We start from the raw sequence: 17,196 nt of genomic DNA on the forward strand, positions 1-17,196 counted from the left end.
GAGAGAGAGACTGAGGGGGAGAGAGAGACTGAGAGGGTGAAAGAGACTGGAGGGAGAGAGAGACTGAGAGGCAGAGAGAGACTGAGAGGGAGAGAGGCTGAGAGGGAGAGAGGCTGAGAGGGAGAGAGACTGAGAGGGAGAGAGACTGAGAGGGAGAGAGACAGAGAGGGAGAGAGACTGAGAGGGAGAGAGACTGAGAGGGAGAGAGAGACTGAGAGGGAGAGAGCTGAGAGGGAGAGAGAGACTGAGAGGGAGAGAGACTGAGACTGAGAGGGGAGAGAGACTGAGAGGGAGAGAGACTGAGAGGGAGAGAGACGAGAGGGACGAGAGACAGAGAGGGAGGGACTGAGAGGGAGAGAGACTGAGAGGGAGAGAGAGGCTGAGAGGGAGAGAGAGACTGAGAGGGAGAGAGACTGAGAGGGAGAGAGACAGAGAGGGAGAGAGACAGAGAGGGAGAGAGGCTGAGAGGGAGAGAGACTGAGAGGGAGAGAGAGACTGAGAGGAGAGAGGCTGAGAGGGAGAGAGAGACTGAGAGGAGAGACTGCGAGGGAGAGAGAGGCTGAGAGGGAGAGAGAGACTGAGAGGGAGAGAGACTGAGAGGGAGAGAGACAGAGAGGGAGAGAGACAGAGAGGGAGAGGACTGAGAGGGAGAGAGACTGAGAGGGAGAGAGAGACTGAGAGGGAGAGAGAGCTGAGAGGGAGAGAGGCTGAGAGGGAGAGAGAGGACTGAGAGGGAGAGAGACTGCGAGGGAGAGAGAGGCTGAGAGGGAGAGGGGGGCTGAGAGGGAGAGAGACTGAGAGGGAGAGAGACAGAGAGGGAGAGAGGACAGAGAGGGAGAGAGACAGAGAGGGAGAGAGATTGAGAGGGAGGGAGAGGCTGAGAGGGAGAGAGACAGAGAGGGAGAGAGACAGAGAGGGAGAGGGACTGAGAGGGAGAGAGAGACTGAGAGGGAGAGAGACAGAGAGGGAGAGGGACTGAGAGGGAGAGAGAGACTGAGAGGGAGAGAGAGACTGAGAGGGAGAGAGACTGAGAGGGAGAGAGACAGAGAGGGAGAGAGACTGAGAGGGAGAGAGACTGAGAGGGAGAGAGACTGAGAGGGAGAGAGACAGAGAGGGAGAGGGACTGAGAGGGAGAGAGAGACTGAGAGGGAGAGAGAGACTGAGAGGGAGAGAGACTGAGAGGGAGAGAGACAGAGAGGGAGAGAGGCTGAGAGGGAGAGAGACTGAGAGGGAGAGAGAGACTGAGAGGGAGAGAGAGACTGAGATGGAGAGAGAGACTGAGAGGGAGAGAGACTGAGAGGGAGAGAGACAGAGAGGGAGAGAGACTGAGAGGGAGAGAGACAGAGAGGGAGAGAGAGACTGAGAGAGACTGAGAGAGAGGGAGAGAGACTGAGAGAGAGGGAGAGAGACTGAGAGGGAGAGAGACTGAGAGGGAGAGAGACTGAGTGAGACTGAGAGAGACTGAGAGGGAGAGAGAGACTGAGAGGGAGAGAGACTGAGAGGGTGAGAGACTGAGAGGGAGAGAGACAGAGAGGGTGAGAGAGAGACTGAGAGAGACTGAGAGGGAGAGAGAGACTGAGAGGAGAGAGAGGCTGAGAGGGAGAGAGACTGAGAGAGAGGGAGAGAGACTGAGAGAGAGGGAGAGAGACTGAGAGGGAGAGAGACTGAGAGAGACTGAGAGGGTGAGAGGGTGAGAGGCTGAGAGGGAGAGAGACTGAGGGAGAGGGACTGAGAGGGAGAGGGACTGAGAGGGAGAGAGATACTGAGAGGGAGAGCGGCTGAGAGGGAGAGAGGCTGAGAGGGAGAGAGACTGAGAGGGTGAGGGAGGCTGAGAGGGAGAGAGACTGAGAGGGAGAGAGAGACTGAGAGGGAGAGAGAGACTGAGAGGGAGAGAGAGACTGAGAGGGAGAGAGGCTGAGAGGGTGAGAGGCTGAGAGGGAGAGAGACTGAGGGAGAGGGACTGAGAGGGAGAGGGACTGAGAGGGAGAGGGACTGAGAGGGAGAGAGGCTGAGAGGGAGAGAGACTGAGAGGGAGAGAGACTGAGAGGGAGAGGGAGGCTGAGAGGGAGAGAGACTGAGAGGGAGAGAGAGACTGAGAGGGTGAGAGAGGCTGAGAGGGAGAGAGAGACTGAGAGGGAGAGAGAGACTGAGAGGGAGAGAGGCTGAGAGGGAGAGAGAGACTGAGGGAGAGAGACTTAGGGAGAGTGACTGAGAGGGAGAGAGAGACTGAGGGGGAGAGAGAGACTGAGAGGGTGAAAGAGACTGGGAGGAGAGAGAGACTGAGAGGCAGAGAGAGACTGAGAGGGAGAGAGGCTGAGAGGGAGAGAGGCTGAGAGGGAGAGAGACTGAGAGGGAGAGAGACTGAGAGGGAGAGAGACAGAGAGGGAGAGAGACTGAGAGGGAGAGAGACAGAGAGGGAGAGGGACTGAGGGACAGGGACTGAGAGGGAGAGGGGCTGAGAGGGTGAGGGAGGCTGAGAGGGAGAGAGACAGAGAGGGAGAGAGAGATTGAGAGGGAGAGACAGACTGAGAGGGAGAGAGGCTGAGAGGGAGAGAGGCTGAGAGGAGAGAGGCTGAGAGGGAGAGAGGCTGAGAGGGAGAGGAACTGAGGGAGAGGGACTGAGAGGGGAGAGGGACTCAGAGGGAGAGAGACTGAGAGGGAGAGAGACTGAGAGGGAGAGAGGCTGAGAGGGAGAGAGACTGAGAGGGAGAGAGACTGAGAGGGAGAGAGGCTGAGAGGGAGAGAGAGACTGAGAGGGAGAGAGGCTGAGAGGGAGAGAGAGACTGAGAGGGAGAGAGAGACTGAGAGGGAGAGAGACTGAGAGGGAGAGAGAGACTAAGAGGGTGAGAGACTAGGAGGGAGAGAGACTGAGAGGGAGAGAGACTGAGAGGGAGAGAGAGACTGAGAGGGAGAGAGGCTGAGAGGGAGAGAGACTGAGGGAGAGAGACAGACTGAGAGGGAGAGAGAGACTGAGAGGGAGAGAGACTGAGAGGGAGAGAGGCTGAGAGGGAGAGAGAGACTGAGAGGGAGAGAGACTGAGAGGGAGAGAGACTGAGAGGGAGAGAGACTGAGAGGGAGAGAGGCTGAGAGGGAGAGAGAGACTGAGAGGGAGAGAGGCTGAGAGGGAGAGAGAGACTGAGAAGGAGAGAGAGACTGAGAGGGAGAGAGGCTGAGAGGGAGAGAGAGACTGAGAGGGAGAGAGGCTGAGAGGGAGAGAGACTGAGAGGGAGAGATGTTGAGAGGGAGAGAGACTGAGAGGGAGAGAGAGACTGAGAGGGAGAGAGACTGAGCAGGAGAGTGACTGAGAGGGAGAGAGAGGCTGAGAGGGAGAGAGGCTGAGAGGGAGAGAGAGACTGAGAGGGAGAGAGACTGAGAGGGAGAGAGACTGAGAGGGAGAGAGACTGAGAGGGAGAGAGAGACTGAGAGGGAGAGAGAGACTGAGAGAGACTGCGAGCGGGAGAGAGAGACTGAGAGGGAGAGAGACTGAGAGGGTGAGAGACTGAGAGGGGAGAGAGAGACTGAGAGGGAGAGAGACTGAGAGGGAGAGAGACTGAGAGGGAGAGAGGCTGAGAGGGAGGGAGAGACTGAGAGGGAGAGAGGCTGAGAGGGAGAGAGAGAGAGAGGCTGAGAGGGAGAGAGAGACTGAGAGGGAGAGAGACTGAGAGGGAGAGAGACTGAGAGGGAGAGAGACTGAGAGGGAGAGAGAGACTGAGCGGGAGAGAGAGACAGAGAGAGACTGCGGGCGGGAGAGAGAGACTGAGAGGGAGAGAGACTGAGAGGGTGAGAGACTGAGAGGGAGAGAGAGACTGAGAGGGAGAGAGACTGAGAGGGAGAGAGACTGAGAGGGAGAGAGGCTGAGAGGGAGAGAGAGACTGAGAGGGAGAGAGGCTGAGAGGGAGAGAGAGACTGAGAGGGTGAGAGAGACTGAGAGGGAGAGAGACTGAGAGGGAGAGAGACTGAGAGGGAGAGAGGCTGAGAGGGAGAGAGAGACTGAGAGGGAGAGAGGCTGAGAGGGAGAGAGAGACTGAGAGGGTGAGAGAGACTGAGAGGGAGAGAGACTGAGAGGGTGAGAGGCTGAGAGGGAGAGAGACTAAGAGGGAGAGAGACAGAGAGGGAGAGAGACAGAGAGGGAGAGGGACTGAGAGGGAGAGAGAGACTGAGAGGGAGAGAGAGACTGAGAGGGAGAGAGACTGAGAGGGAGAGAGACAGAGAGGGAGAGAGGCTGAGAGGGAGAGAGACTGAGAGGGAGAGAGACAGAGAGGGAGAGAGACAGAGAGGGAGAGGGACTGAGAGGGAGAGAGAGACTGAGAGGGAGAGAGAGACTGAGAGGGAGAGAGACTGAGAGGGAGAGAGACAGAGAGGGAGAGGGACTGAGAGGGTGAGAGAGGCTGGGAGGGCGAGAGAGACTGAGAGGGAGAGAGAGACTGAGAGGGAGAGAGGCTGAGAGGGTGAGAGGCTGAGAGGGTGAGAGGCTGAGAGGGAGAGAGACTGAGAGGGAGAGAGACAGAGAGGGAGAGAGACAGAGAGGGAGAGGGACTGAGAGGGAGAGAGAGACTGAGAGGGAGAGAGACTGAGAGGGAGAGAGACAGAGAGGGAGAGAGGCTGAGAGGGAGAGAGACTGAGAGGGAGAGAGAGACTGAGAGGGAGAGAGAGACTGAGAGGGAGAGAGACTGAGAGGGAGAGAGACAGAGAGGGAGAGAGACTGAGAGGGAGAGAGGCTGAGAGGGAGAGAGGCTGAGAGGGAGAGTGACTGAGAGGGAGAGAGACAGAGAGGGAGAGAGAGACTGAGGGAGAGAGATTGAGAGGGAGAGAGAGACTGAGAGTGAGAGAGACTGAGAGGGAGAGAGACTGAGAGGGAGAGAGGCTGAGAGGGAGAGAGACTGAGAGGGAGAGAGACAGAGAGGGAGAGAGAGACTGAGAGAGACTGAGAGAGAGGGGAGAGAGACTGAGAGGGAGAGAGAGGCTGAGAGGGAGAGAGACTGAGAGGGAGAGAGACAGAGAGGGAGAGAGAGACTGAGAGAGACTGAGAGAGAGGGAGAGAGGCTGAGAGGGAGAGAGACTGAGAGGGTGAGAGAGACTGAGAGGGAGAGAGATTGAGAGGGAGAGAGAGACTGAGAGTGAGAGAGACTGAGAGGGAGAGAGACTGAGAGGGAGAGAGGCTGAGAGGGAGAGAGACTGAGAGGGAGAGAGACAGAGAGGGAGAGAGAGGACTGAGAGAGACTGAGAGAGAGGGAGAGAGGCTGAGAGGGAGAGAGACTGAGAGGGAGAGAGACAGAGAGGGTGAGAGAGACTGAGAGAGACTGAGAGAGAGGGAGAGAGACTGAGAGGGAGAGAGACTGAGAGAGACTGAGAGGGTGAGAGAGGCTGGGAGGGCGAGAGAGACTGAGAGGGAGAGAGAGGGAGAGAGGCTGAGAGGGTGAGAGGCTGAGAGGGAGAGAGACTGAGGGAGAGGGACTGAGAGGGAGAGGGACTGAGAGGGAGAGGGACTGAGAGGGAGAGAGGCTGAGAGGGTGAGAGAGGCTGAGAGGGAGAGAGACTGAGAGGGAGAGAGGCTGAGAGGGAGAGAGACTGAGAGGGAGAGAGAGACTGAGAGGGTGAGAGAGGCTGAGAGGGAGAGAGAGACTGAGAGGGAGAGAGAGACTGAGAGGGAGAGAGGCTGAGAGGGAGAGAGAGACTGAGAGGGAGAGAGGCTGAGAGGGAGAGAGGCTGACAGGGAGAGAGAGACTGAGAGGGAGAGAGACTGAGAGGGAGAGAGACTGAGGGAGAGGGACTGAGGGAGAGGGACAGAGAGGGAGAGGGACTGAGGGAGAGGGACTGAGAGGGTGAGGGAGGCTGAGAGGGAGAGAGACAGAGAGGGAGAGAGAGATTGAGAGGGAGAGACAGACTGAGAGGGAGAGAGGCTGAGAGGGAGAGAGACTGAGAGGGAGAGAGAGACTGAGAGGGAGAGGAACTGAGGGAGAGGGACTGAGAGGGAGAGGGACTGAGAGGGAGAGAGGCTGAGAGGGAGAGAGAGACTGAGAGGGAGAGAGACTGAGAGGGAGAGAGGCTGAGAGGGAGAGAGAGACTGAGAGGGAGAGAGACTGAGAGGGAGAGAGACTGAGAGGGAGAGAGACTGAGAGGGAGAGAGGCTGAGAGGGAGAGAGAGACTGAGAGGGAGAGAGGCTGAGAGGGAGAGAGAGACTGAGAGGGAGAGAGGTTGAGAGGGAGAGAGACTGAGAGGGAGAGAGAGACTGAGAGGGAGAGAGACTGAGCAGTAGAGTGACTGAGAGGGAGAGAGAGGCTGAGAGGGAGAGAGGCTGAGAGGGAGAGAGAGACTGAGAGGGAGAGAGACTGAGAGGGAGAGAGACAGAGGGAGAGAGAGACTGAGAGGGAGAGAGAGACTGAGAGAGACTGAGGGGGAGAGAGAGACTGAGAGGGAGAGAGACTGAGAGGGTGAGAGACTGAGAGGGAGAGAGAGACTGAGAGGGAGAGAGACTGAGAGGGAGAGACTGAGAGGGAGAGAGGCTGAGAGGGAGAGAGAGCCTGAGAGGGAGAGAGGCTGAGAGGGAGAGAGAGACTGAGAGGGTGAGAGAGACTGAGAGGGAGAGAGAGACTGAGAGGGAGCAAGGCTGAGAGGGAGAGAGAGATTGAGAGGGAGAGAGACTGAGAGGGAGAGAGGCTGAGAGGGAGAGAGAGACTGAGAGGGAGAGAGGCTGAGAGGGAGAGAGAGACTGAGAGGGTGAGAGAGACTGAGAGGGAGAGAGACTGAGAGGGAGAGAGACTGCGAGGGAGAGAGAGACTGAGAGGGTGAGAGAGACTGAGAGGGAGAGAGACTGAGAGGGAGAGAGGCTGAGAGGGAGAGAGAGACTGAGAGGGAGAGAGAGACTGAGAGGGAGAGAGACTGAGAGGGAGAGTGGCTGAGAGGGAGAGAGACTGAGAGGGAGAGAGACTGAGAGGGAGAGAGGCTGAGAGGGAGAGAGAGACTGAGAGGGAGAGAGGCTGAGAGGGAGAGAGAGACTGAGAGGGTGAGAGAGACTGAGAGGGAGAGAGACTGAGAGGGAGAGAGACTGCGAGGGAGAGAGAGACTGAGAGGGTGAGAGAGACTGAGAGGGAGAGAGACTGAGAGGGAGAGAGGCTGAGAGGGAGAGAGAGACTGAGAGGGAGAGAGGCTGAGAGGGAGAGAGAGACTGAGAGGGAGAGAGAGGCTGAGGGGGTGAGAGAGGCTGAGAGGGTGAGAGAGACTGAGAGAGACTGAGGGGGAGAGAGAGACTGAGAGGGAGAGAGACTGAGAGGGAGAGAGGCTGAGAGGGTGAGAGAGACTGAGAGGGAGAGAGGCTGAGAGGGTGAGAGACTGAGAGGGAGAGAGACAGAGAGGGAGAGAGACTGAGAGGGAGAGAGACAGAGAGGGTGAGAGAGACTGAGAGGGAGAGAGGCTGAGAGGGTGAGAGACAGAGAGGGAGAGAGACTGAGAGGGAGAGAGAGACTGAGAGGGAGAGAGAGGCTGAGGGGGTGAGAGACTGAGAGGGAGAGAGACTGAGAGGGAGAGAGACTGCGAGGGAGAGAGAGACTGAGAGGGAGAGAGAGACTGAGAGGGAGAAAGAGGCTGAGAGGGAGAGAGAGACTGAGAGGGAGAGAGGCTGAGAGGGAGAGAGAGGCTGAGAGGGAGAGAGAGGCTGAGAGGGAGAGAGATTGAGAGGGTGAGAGAGACTGAGAGGGAGAGAGACTGAGAGTGAGAGAGAGACGGAGAGGGCGAGAGACAGAGAGGGAGAGAGGCTGAGAGGGAGAGAGAGGCTGAGAGGGTGAGAGAGGCTGAGAGGAAGAGAGATTGAGAGGGAGAGAGACTGAGAGGGAGAGAGAGACTGAGAGGGAGAGAGACTGAGAGGGAGAGAGACTGAGAGGGAGAGAGACTGAGCGGGAGAGTGACTGAGAGGGAGAGAGAGACTGAGAGGGAGAGAGAGACTGAGAGAGACTGAGGGGGAGAGAGAGACTGAGAGGGAGAGAGGCTGAGAGGGAGAGAGACTGAGAGGGAGAGAGGCTGAGAGGGTGAGAGAGACTGAGAGGGAGAGAGGCTGAGAGGGAGAGAGACTGAGGGAGAGAGGCTGAGAGGGAGAGAGAGACTGAGAGGGAGAGTGAGACTGAGAGGGAGAGAGGCTGAGAGGGAGAGAGACTGAGAGGGAGAGAGACTGAGAGGGAGAGAGACTGAGCAGGAGAGTGACTGAGAGGGAGAGAGAGACTGAGAGGGAGAGAGAGACTGAGAGAGACTGAGGGGGAGAGAGAGACTGAGAGGGAGAGAGACTGAGAGGGAGAGAGGCTGAGAGGGAGAGAGAGACTGAGAGGGAGAGAGACTGAGAGGGAGAGAGGCTGAGAGGGAGAGAGACTGAGAGGGAGACAGACTGAGAGGGAAAGAGACTGAGAGGGAGAGTGACTGAGAGGGTGAGAGAGGCTGAGAGGGAGAGAGAGACTGAGAGGGAGAGAGGGTGAGAGACTGAGAGGGAGAGAGACTGAGAGGGAGAGAGACTGAGAGGGAGAGAGGCTGAGGGGGTGAGAGAGGCTGAGAGGGAGAGAGAGACTGAGAGGGAGAGAGGGTGAGAGACTGAGAGGGAGAGAGACTGAGAGGGAGAGAGGCTGAGAGGGAGAGAGAGACTGAGAGGGAGACAGACTGAGACGGAGAGAGACTGAGAGGGAGAGTGACTGAGAGGGTGAGAGAGGCTGAGAGGGAGAGAGGGTGAGAGACTGAGAGGGGGAGAGACTGAGAGGGAGAGAGACTGAGAGGGAGAGAGGCTGAGAGGGAGAGAGAGACTGAGAGGGAGAGAGACTGAGAGGGAGAGAGGCTGAGAGGGAGAGAGGCTGAGAGGGAGAGAGACTGAGAGGGTGAGAGACTGAGAGGGAGAGTGACTGAGAGGGTGAGAGACTGAGAGGGTGAGGGAGGCTGGGACGGCGAGAGAGACTGAGAGGGAGAGAGGCTGAGAGGGAGAGAGACTGAGAGGGAGAGAGACTGAGAGGGAGAGAGAGACTGAGAGGGAGAGAGAGACTGAGAGGGTGAGAGAGACTGAGAGGGAGAGAGGCTGAGAGGGAGAGAGACTGCGAGGGAGAGAGAGGCTGAGAGGGAGAGAGGGTGAGAGACTGAGAGGGGGAGAGACTGAGAGGGAGAGAGACTGAGAGGGAGAGAGGCTGAGAGGGAGAGAGAGACTGAGAGGGAGAGAGACTGAGAGGGAGAGAGGCTGAGAGGGAGAGAGACTGAGAGGGAGAGAGACTGAGAGGGAGAGAGGCTGAGAGGGAGAGAGACTGAGAGGGAGAGAGACTGAACAGGAGAGTGACTGAGAGGGAGAGAGAGACTGAGAGAGACTGAGTGGGAGAGAGAGACTGAGAGGGAGAGAGACTGAGAGGGAGAGAGGCTGAGAGGGAGAGAGAGACTGAGAGGGAGAGAGACTGAGAGGGAGAGAGGCTGAGAGGGAGAGAGACTGAGAGGGAGAGAGACTGAGAGGGTGAGAGAGGCTGAGAGGGAGAGAGAGACTGAGAGGGAGAGAGGCTGAGAGGGAGAGAGACTGAGAGGGAGAGAGACTGAACAGGAGAGTGACTGAGAGGGAGAGAGAGACTGAGAGAGACTGAGGGGGAGAGAGAGACTGAGAGGGAGAGAGACAGAGGGAGCGAGGCTGAGAGGGAGAGAGGCTGAGAGGGTGAGAGAGACTGAGGGAGAGAGAGAGACTGAGAGGGAGAGAGGCTGAGAGGGAGAGAGACTGAGAGGGAGAGAGAGACTGAGAGGGAGAGAGAGACTGAGGGGGAGAGAGAGACTGAGAGGGAGAGAGGCTGAGAGGGTGAGATAGACTGAGAGGGAGAGAGAGACTGAGAGGGAGAGAGGCTGAGAGGGAGAGAGACTGAGAGGGAGAGAGAGGCTGAGAGGGTGAGAGAGACTGAGAGGGAGAGAGGCTGAGAGGGAGAGAGACTGCGAGGGAGAGAGAGGCTGAGAGGGAGAGAGACTGAGGGAGAGAGGCTGAGAGGGAGAGAGGGTGAGAGACTGAGGGGGAGAGAGAGGCTGAGAGGGAGAGAGGGTGAGAGACTGAGGGGGAGAGAGAGGCTGAGAGGGAGAGAGGGTGAGAGACTGAGGGGGAGAGAGAGGCTGAGAGGGAGAGAGAGGCTGAGAGGGAGAGAGAGGCTGAGAGGGAGAGAGACTGAGAGGGTGAGAGACTGAGAGGGAGAGAGATTCAGAGGGTGAGAGAGACTGAGAGGGTGAGACTGAGAGGGTGAGGCTGAGAGTGAGAGAGAGACATAGAGGGAGAGAGTGGCTGAGAGGGAGAGAGACTGAGAGGGAGAGAGAGACTGAGAGGGAGAGAGGCTGAGAGGGAGAGAGAGGCTGAGAGGGAGAGAGACTGAGAGGGAGAGCGGCTGAGAGGGAGAGAGGCTGAGAGGGAGAGAGAGACTGAGAGGGAGAGAGGCTGAGAGGGAGAGAGAGGCTGAGAGGGTGAGAGAGGCTGAGAGGAAGAGAGATTGAGAGGGAGAGAGACTGAGAGGGAGAGAGGCTGAGAGGGAGAGAGTCTGAGAGGGAGAGAGAGGCTGAGAGGGAGAGAGAGATTGAGAGGGAGAGAGAGATTGAGAGGGAGAGAGATTGAGAGGGAGAGAGAGACTGAGAGGGAGAGAGAGACATAGAGGGAGAGAGAGGCTGAGAGGGTGAGGGAGACTGAGAGGGAGAGAGAGGCTGAGAGGAAGAAAACTGAGAGGGTGAGAGACTGAGAGGGAGAGATAGACTGAGAGGGAGAGAGATTGAGAGGGTGAGAGAGGCTGAGAGGGAGAGAGAGGCTGAGAGGGTGAGGGAGACTGAGAGGGAGAGAGAGGCTGAGAGGGAGAGAGAGGCTGAGAGGGAGAGAGACTGAGGGAGAGACTGAGAGGGTGAGAGACTGAGAGGGAGGGAGAGGCTGAGAGGGGGAGAGACTGAGAGGGAGAGAGAGAGACTGAGAGGGAGAGAGACTGAGAGGGTGAGAGATTGAGAGGGAGGGAGAGACTGAGAGGGGGAGAGACTGAGAGGGAGAGCGAGAGAGAGAGGGAGAGACTGAGAGTGAGGGAGAGACTGAGAGGGTGAGAGATTGAGAGGGAGAGAGACTGAGAGGGAGAGAGACTGAGAGGGAGAGAGAGGGTGAGAGACTGAGAGGGTGAGAGACTGAGAGGGAGAGAGAGACTGAGAGGGAGAGAGAGACTGAGAGGGAGAGAGATTGAGAGGGTGAGAGAGACTGAGAGGGTGAGTGAGACTGAGAGGGAGAGAGAGACTGAGAGGGAGAGAGATTGAGAGGGTGAGAGAGGCTGAGATGGAGAGAGAGGCTGAGAGGGTGAGGGAGACTGAGAGGGTGAGGGAGACTGAGAGGGAGAGAGAGGCTGAGAGGAAGAGAGACTGAGAGGGAGAGAGAGACTGAGGGAGAGAGATTGAGAAGGTGAGAGAGGCTGAGAGGGAGAGAGAGGCTGAGAGGGAGAGAGAGGCTGAGAGGGAGAGAGACTGAGAGGGAGAGACTGAGAGGGTGAGAGACTGAGAGGGAGAGAGAGAGAGGGAGAGACTGAGAGGGAGGGAGAGACTGAGAGGGTGAGAGATTCAGAGGGAGGGAGAGGCTGAGAGGGGGAGAGACTGAGAGGGAGAGAGAGACTGAGAGGGAGAGAGACTGAGAGGGTGAGAGATTGAGAGGGAGGGAGAGGCTGAGAGGGGGAGAGACTGAGAGGGAGAGAGAGAGAGAGAGGGAGAGACTGAGAGGGAGGGAGAGACTGAGAGGGTGAGAGATTGAGAGGGAGAGAGACTGAGAGGGAGAGAGAGGGTGCGAGACTGAGAGGGTGAGAGACTGAGAGGGAGAGAGAGACTGAGAGGGAGAGAGAGACTGAGAGGGAGAGAGATTGAGAGGGTGAGAGAGGCTGAGATGGATTGAGAGGCTGAGAGGGTGAGGGAGACTGAGAGGGTGAGGGAGACTGAGAGGGAGAGAGAGGCTGAGAGGGAGAGAGACTGAGAGGGAGAGACTGAGAGGGAGAGACTGAGAGGGAGAGAGACTGAGAGGGAGAGACTGAGAGGGAGAGAGGGGGAGAGACTGAGAGGGAGGGAGAGACTGAGAGGTTGAGAGATTGAGAGGGAGGGAGAGGCTGAGAGGGGGAGAGACTGAGAGGGAGAGAGAGAGACTGAGAGGGAGAGAGACTGAGAGGGTGAGAGATTGAGAGGGAGGGAGAGGCTGAGAGGGGGAGAGACTGAGAGGAAGAGAGAGACAGAGAGGGAGAGACTGAGAGGGAAGGAGAGACTGAGAGGGTGAGAGATTGAGAGGGAGAGAGACTGAGAGGGTGAGAGACTGAGAGGGTGAGAGACTGAAAGGGATGGAGAGACTGAGAGGGTCACACACAGGAATCGAACAATCACTACCACAGCAAACTGAATTCAAATGGCCCCCTGTCAATTTCATTTCACCCTCACATTTAAATCTCGGCCTAAAACACAGGCTTTATTCCAGAATTATCCCCGCTTCATGTTAAGGGACTATAATTCGAGATTACTTTACAGTCGATGGATTCATTATTAAAGTGACCCCACTGTTGTTTCATTTCCGGAATTCTGCAGGCAACTTGTGCACGGGGAGATCCCCAAAATGGTGACACTTTCCAAATTGAGTTCTGAGTTTCTGATGGTGGATTTCTCTCTCAGCGGCTATGAGATCTGGCTGAATATCCCGTCAGTGCAGCAGGAAGGGTTCATTAACTCCCTCGTTCGCAACCACTCAAGTTTAAAACTTTAACATTCGAGACCTTCAAACCCACTTTGCAGTCTGTGAGCTATTTCATTGTTTTTTTTAAAGAAGTAGGGACTGTAGATTTATTTATTTATTTTTATAAATTTAGAGTGCCCAATTCATTTTTTCCAATTCAGGGACAATTCCGCGTGGCCAGTCCCCCGAGCCTGCACATCTTTGGGTTGTGGGGGCGAAACCCACGCAAACACTGGGAGAGCTATTTTATTGTCAGAGTTGTGGTCACTGTTGCTGAGTGAACAGCAAGATCCCACAGTGGCAGCTATCTGGACCTAACCGATGGGACACTGTCCTTCCTCCCTCCCCCCTCACTCCTGCTGGGTGCCCCATTCCCCACTGCACCTAACAACCCCACCCCCACCGCCGTGTCATGTGTGGATTGGAACATCCCTGGAGAAGTCCCTTCAGTTTCTGAAAGAATTAAACTGCCTCTTAAAATGAAGAAAAACCTTTCTAAAACGAAATCCATTGGCACACAAAGATCCCAGAAGGTGCAGTCGGCAGTGTTGAGTGTTGTTTACATTTGCTACCAGGTTGCAGAGAGTGGCTGAAACCGTGAAATCCCCCCCCCCCCCGCCCCCTACCCCCTATCCCCTACCCCACCACAAATACCCGGGACGCTCAGAATTAATATAACCCCTGTTATTTTGGAACAAAATTAGACAGCTTCATATTCCAGATTTATATTTTACTCTTTGCCGCCCATCAAAGGGTTAATGTGTTTGTGTCTAAGTGCAAGGCCGGGGTAGCAATAAAGAGACAACTCACGTGAGTGCAGCCTGTGGAGTAGGCCTCAGTCCATCCACTTGTCCTCTGGAGAATAGCCTTTGTCCAAACATTCCTGGTCGCATTGCAGTCTTCAAAGTTCAAATTCCTGAGGAAAAGAGGGAGAAAATTAACTAAAACGCAGGAAAATGTTTAAACTTGTAGCACAGCAAGAGGCCAAGATTCCCCCTCTCAGTTACACACACTCTCAGCAACATCCACCTGCAATAATCTCAGTTATAAACCACAGAATAAAAATGATTGAGAGATAGTTCCCGCTTCCCTTGTGTTTCTCTTTCTCTCTCTCTCTCGCTATCTCATTCGGTCTCTCTATCCCTCTCATTCATATTTCTGTCTCCCTCGTTATCCCTCATCACCCTCCCAGCATTTATTTCTATTTATTTCCCTAATCAGGGTATCCCCAGAAAGATGTGATGAGACTCCCCATTGCAGTTTGTGGGGTGGTTTTCTTCGATTAAAGGTTTAAAGAGACACTAAAAAGCTGGAGAGAAATGGACAGATAGAGGCAGAAAGCAGGGGAGACAGAGAGAGAGAGAGAGGCAAGAATGGAAAGAAGACAGAAAGGGAGAGAAAGCCTCTCTTTTTCACGACCTCCCTCTCCCTCCACCCTCTCTTTCTTTCTCCTCTCCCTCTCTCTAATCTCCATTACCCCCCAGCCCCACACTCTTTCTGTACTCTCTCTCTCTTTCTCACTCTCATTCTAATAGTTGGGAAGGAGAAAGAAAGAGAGACAGGGTCACACACAGGAATCCAACATTCATAACCACAGCAAACTGAATTCAAATGACCTCCTGCAAATTTAATTTCACCCTCATACTTTACCAGGATGTTGCCTGGAATGGAGAGTAGGTCTTACGAGGAAAGGTTGAGGGTGCTAGGCCTTTTCTCATTAGAACGGAGAAGGATGAGGGGCGACTTGGTAGAGGTTTATAAGATGATCAGGGGAATAGATAAGAGTAGACAGTCAGAGACTTTTCCCCCGGGTGGAACAAACCATTACAAGGGGACATAAATTTAAGGTGAAAGGTGGAAGATATAGGAGGGATGTCAGAGGTAGGTTCTTTACCCAGAGAGTAGTGGGGGCATGGAATGCACTGCCTGTGGAAGTAGTTGAATCGGAAACATTCGGGACCTTCAAGCAGCTATTGGATAGTTACATGGATTACGGTTAAATGATATAGTGTAGATTTATTTGTTCTTAAGGGCAGCACGGTATCATTGTGGATAGCACAATTGCTTCACAGCTCCAGTGTCCCAGGTTCGATTCCGGCTTGGATCACTGTCTGTGCGGAGTCTGCACATCCTCCCCTTGTCTGCGTGGGTTTCCTCCGGGTGCTCCGGTTTCCTCCCACAGTCCAAAGATGTGCAGGTTAGGTGGATTGGCCATGAAAAATTGCCCTTAGTGTCCAAAATTGCCCTTTGTGTTGGGTGGAGGTGTTGACCTTGGGTAGGGTGCTCTTTCCAAGAGCCGGTGCAGACTCAAAGGGCCGAATGGCCTCCTTCTGCACTGTAAATTCAATGATAATCTATGATTAATCTAGGACAAAGGTTCGGCACAACATCGTGGGCCGAAGGGCCTGTTCTGTGCTGTATTTTCTAAAAAAAAAACTTGTGTCTCGGCCTAAAACACAGGCTTCATTCCAGAATTATACCCGCTTCAAGTTAAGGGACTTTAATTCCGGGCAATCGAGATTACTTTACAGTCAATGGATTCATTTTAAAAGTGACCCCACTATCGTTAATTTTGTGAATTCTGCAGGCAACCTGTGCACAGGGAGAGCCCAACAAATGATGACCACTTTCAAAATTGAGTTCAGAGTTTCTGATCTGAGATTTCTCTCGCTCTCTCTACCAGATTTCAGAGATTGGCTGAAACAGTGAAATGCCCCCCCCCCCCCCCCCCCCACCCCTGGCAAACCCCCCCCCCCACCCCTGGGATGCTCAGAATTAATATATCCCCTGTCATTTTGGAACAAAATTAGACAGCTTCATATTCCAGATTTGTATTTTACTCTTTGCCGCCCACCAAAGGTTTAATGTGTTTGTGTCTTAGTGCAAGCCCGGGGAGGCAATAAAGAGACAACTCACGTGAGTGCGGCCTGTGGAGTAGGCCTCAGTCCATCCACTTGTCCTTTGGAGAATAGCCTTTGTCCAAAGATTCCTGCTCACATTACAGTCTTTCAAAATTCAAATTCCTGGGAAAAAGAGGGAGAAAATTAACTAAACCACTGGAAAAGATTGAAACTATTTAATACAGCGAGAGCCCAGGGTCCCCTTTTCAGTTTTACAACTCCTCAGCAACATCCGAATACAAATAAGTCACAGCTTTCAACCAGAGGTTAAAAAAGATTGAGAGACAATTAATACTCAAAATCTTTTTATTATCACAATTAGGCTTACATTAATACTGCAATGAAGTTACTGTGAAAATCCCCTTCTCTTGTGTTTCTTGCTGTCTCTCTGTACCTCTTATACATATTTATGTCTCCCTCCCTCACTCTCTTTGATCCCTCCAATATTAAAATTAAACCTCAGTCAGGGTAATAACCCGGGTGAAGCCTGCGGAACAGGCCTCAGCCAGCGCTCCCTCGGGATGAATTCACACTCCCTCGTCCTCCTCACAGGATTCCCGACCTCCTTCCAGTTTTCCAAATAAAGATGCCTCTGGAGAAAAAAAGGAGATAAAATTGGTTATAAAGACAATAACAGGGACATTTAAAAAAAATATACAAAACAGCACAACAGGAGTCCAACATTTCTAATCTCGAGCCAATCAGCAACATGTCAACACCCAAAATGCACAGCTCAAAACAGAGAGATTGACACACCCAGCGACACACACACACACACACACACTGAAGAGAGGGGTAATGTTTTCAGTGTCGTGGGTTTTTGGTTTGAGAACTGAAGTCCCTCAGACACAGATATATCCTCAGTGAGCTGTGAGCAGACTCCACCCCGAGTCTCTGCCATGTGTGGAATGTCTGTCTCAGAGGACAGCTCTCGATTGACATGTAAATGAGTGACAAGAGATGCTGATCTCCTTGCTGCTCAGCCCCACACACACAGAATGTGACTTCAGCTAAACCTTGGCCTTCCCCACACCAGTGATGTTCACTGAGCAGGCCGGAAAAAATTGGATTAAATGTAATTATTAGACAGGGACGTTCTTATTTTTTCTACCCAAGTGCATAACCTCACATTTATCCATGTTATACTGCATCTGCCACATCTCTCTCTCACTCACTCCCCTCCCAATAGGATTGAATCATAATTTAAAATAGAATTGGGAAATGATTAGAAACAGTTTGGACTAGAGATCTCTTCAGTGACCTGTGTGCAGTCCCCACCCCCGACTTTCTGTCAGGAATGTCCCCCTCGGTGTGTTTCCCGTGTCTGCAAAGGTAACACTTGTCCTGTCGATGGTTATGTTAATTCAGCAGACAGCCACAGATTCACAATGTCCTGTCCTTATTTCTGTCTTTGTTTGATATTTGTTCCCTCTGAATTTCTGACATGTTGGGAATGACCATTCGTCTGTCGCCTTAGGAAGGCTTTCCATAGAATGAGTAAAAACCAGCCAGAAATCACAGAATGTGAGTTAAACACAACTTCATTCCTGCTCCATTTAGAGAGAAGATTCCTGGCCAGACAAACAAAGCTTATTGCT

The 17,196-nt window shown here is 54.1% G+C and overlaps 1 long non-coding RNA gene across 4 annotated transcripts; it reads right to left on the reverse strand.

Annotated features, from left to right (window-relative positions):
- Positions 1–13,505: 13,505 nt before the first annotated feature.
- Positions 13,506–16,826, reverse strand: LOC140405570 (uncharacterized). Of its 4 annotated transcripts, none has more exons than XR_011938660.1 (4): positions 16,728–16,826; positions 16,057–16,190; positions 15,615–15,721; positions 13,506–13,614 (listed from the first exon to the last, which is right to left on the reverse strand). It is a non-coding gene; the product is annotated as an uncharacterized lncRNA (long non-coding RNA). The 4 variants fall into 4 exon arrangements; XR_011938659.1 differs by lacking the exon at positions 16,728–16,826 and adding an exon at positions 16,355–16,489; XR_011938661.1 differs by lacking the exon at positions 16,728–16,826 and adding an exon at positions 16,281–16,295.
- Between the last annotated feature and the right edge of the window lie 370 nt (positions 16,827–17,196).

This window comes from Scyliorhinus torazame, unplaced genomic scaffold (assembly GCF_047496885.1).
Source record: "Scyliorhinus torazame isolate Kashiwa2021f unplaced genomic scaffold, sScyTor2.1 scaffold_81, whole genome shotgun sequence".
NCBI classification, from domain to species: domain Eukaryota; kingdom Metazoa; phylum Chordata; class Chondrichthyes; order Carcharhiniformes; family Scyliorhinidae; genus Scyliorhinus; species Scyliorhinus torazame.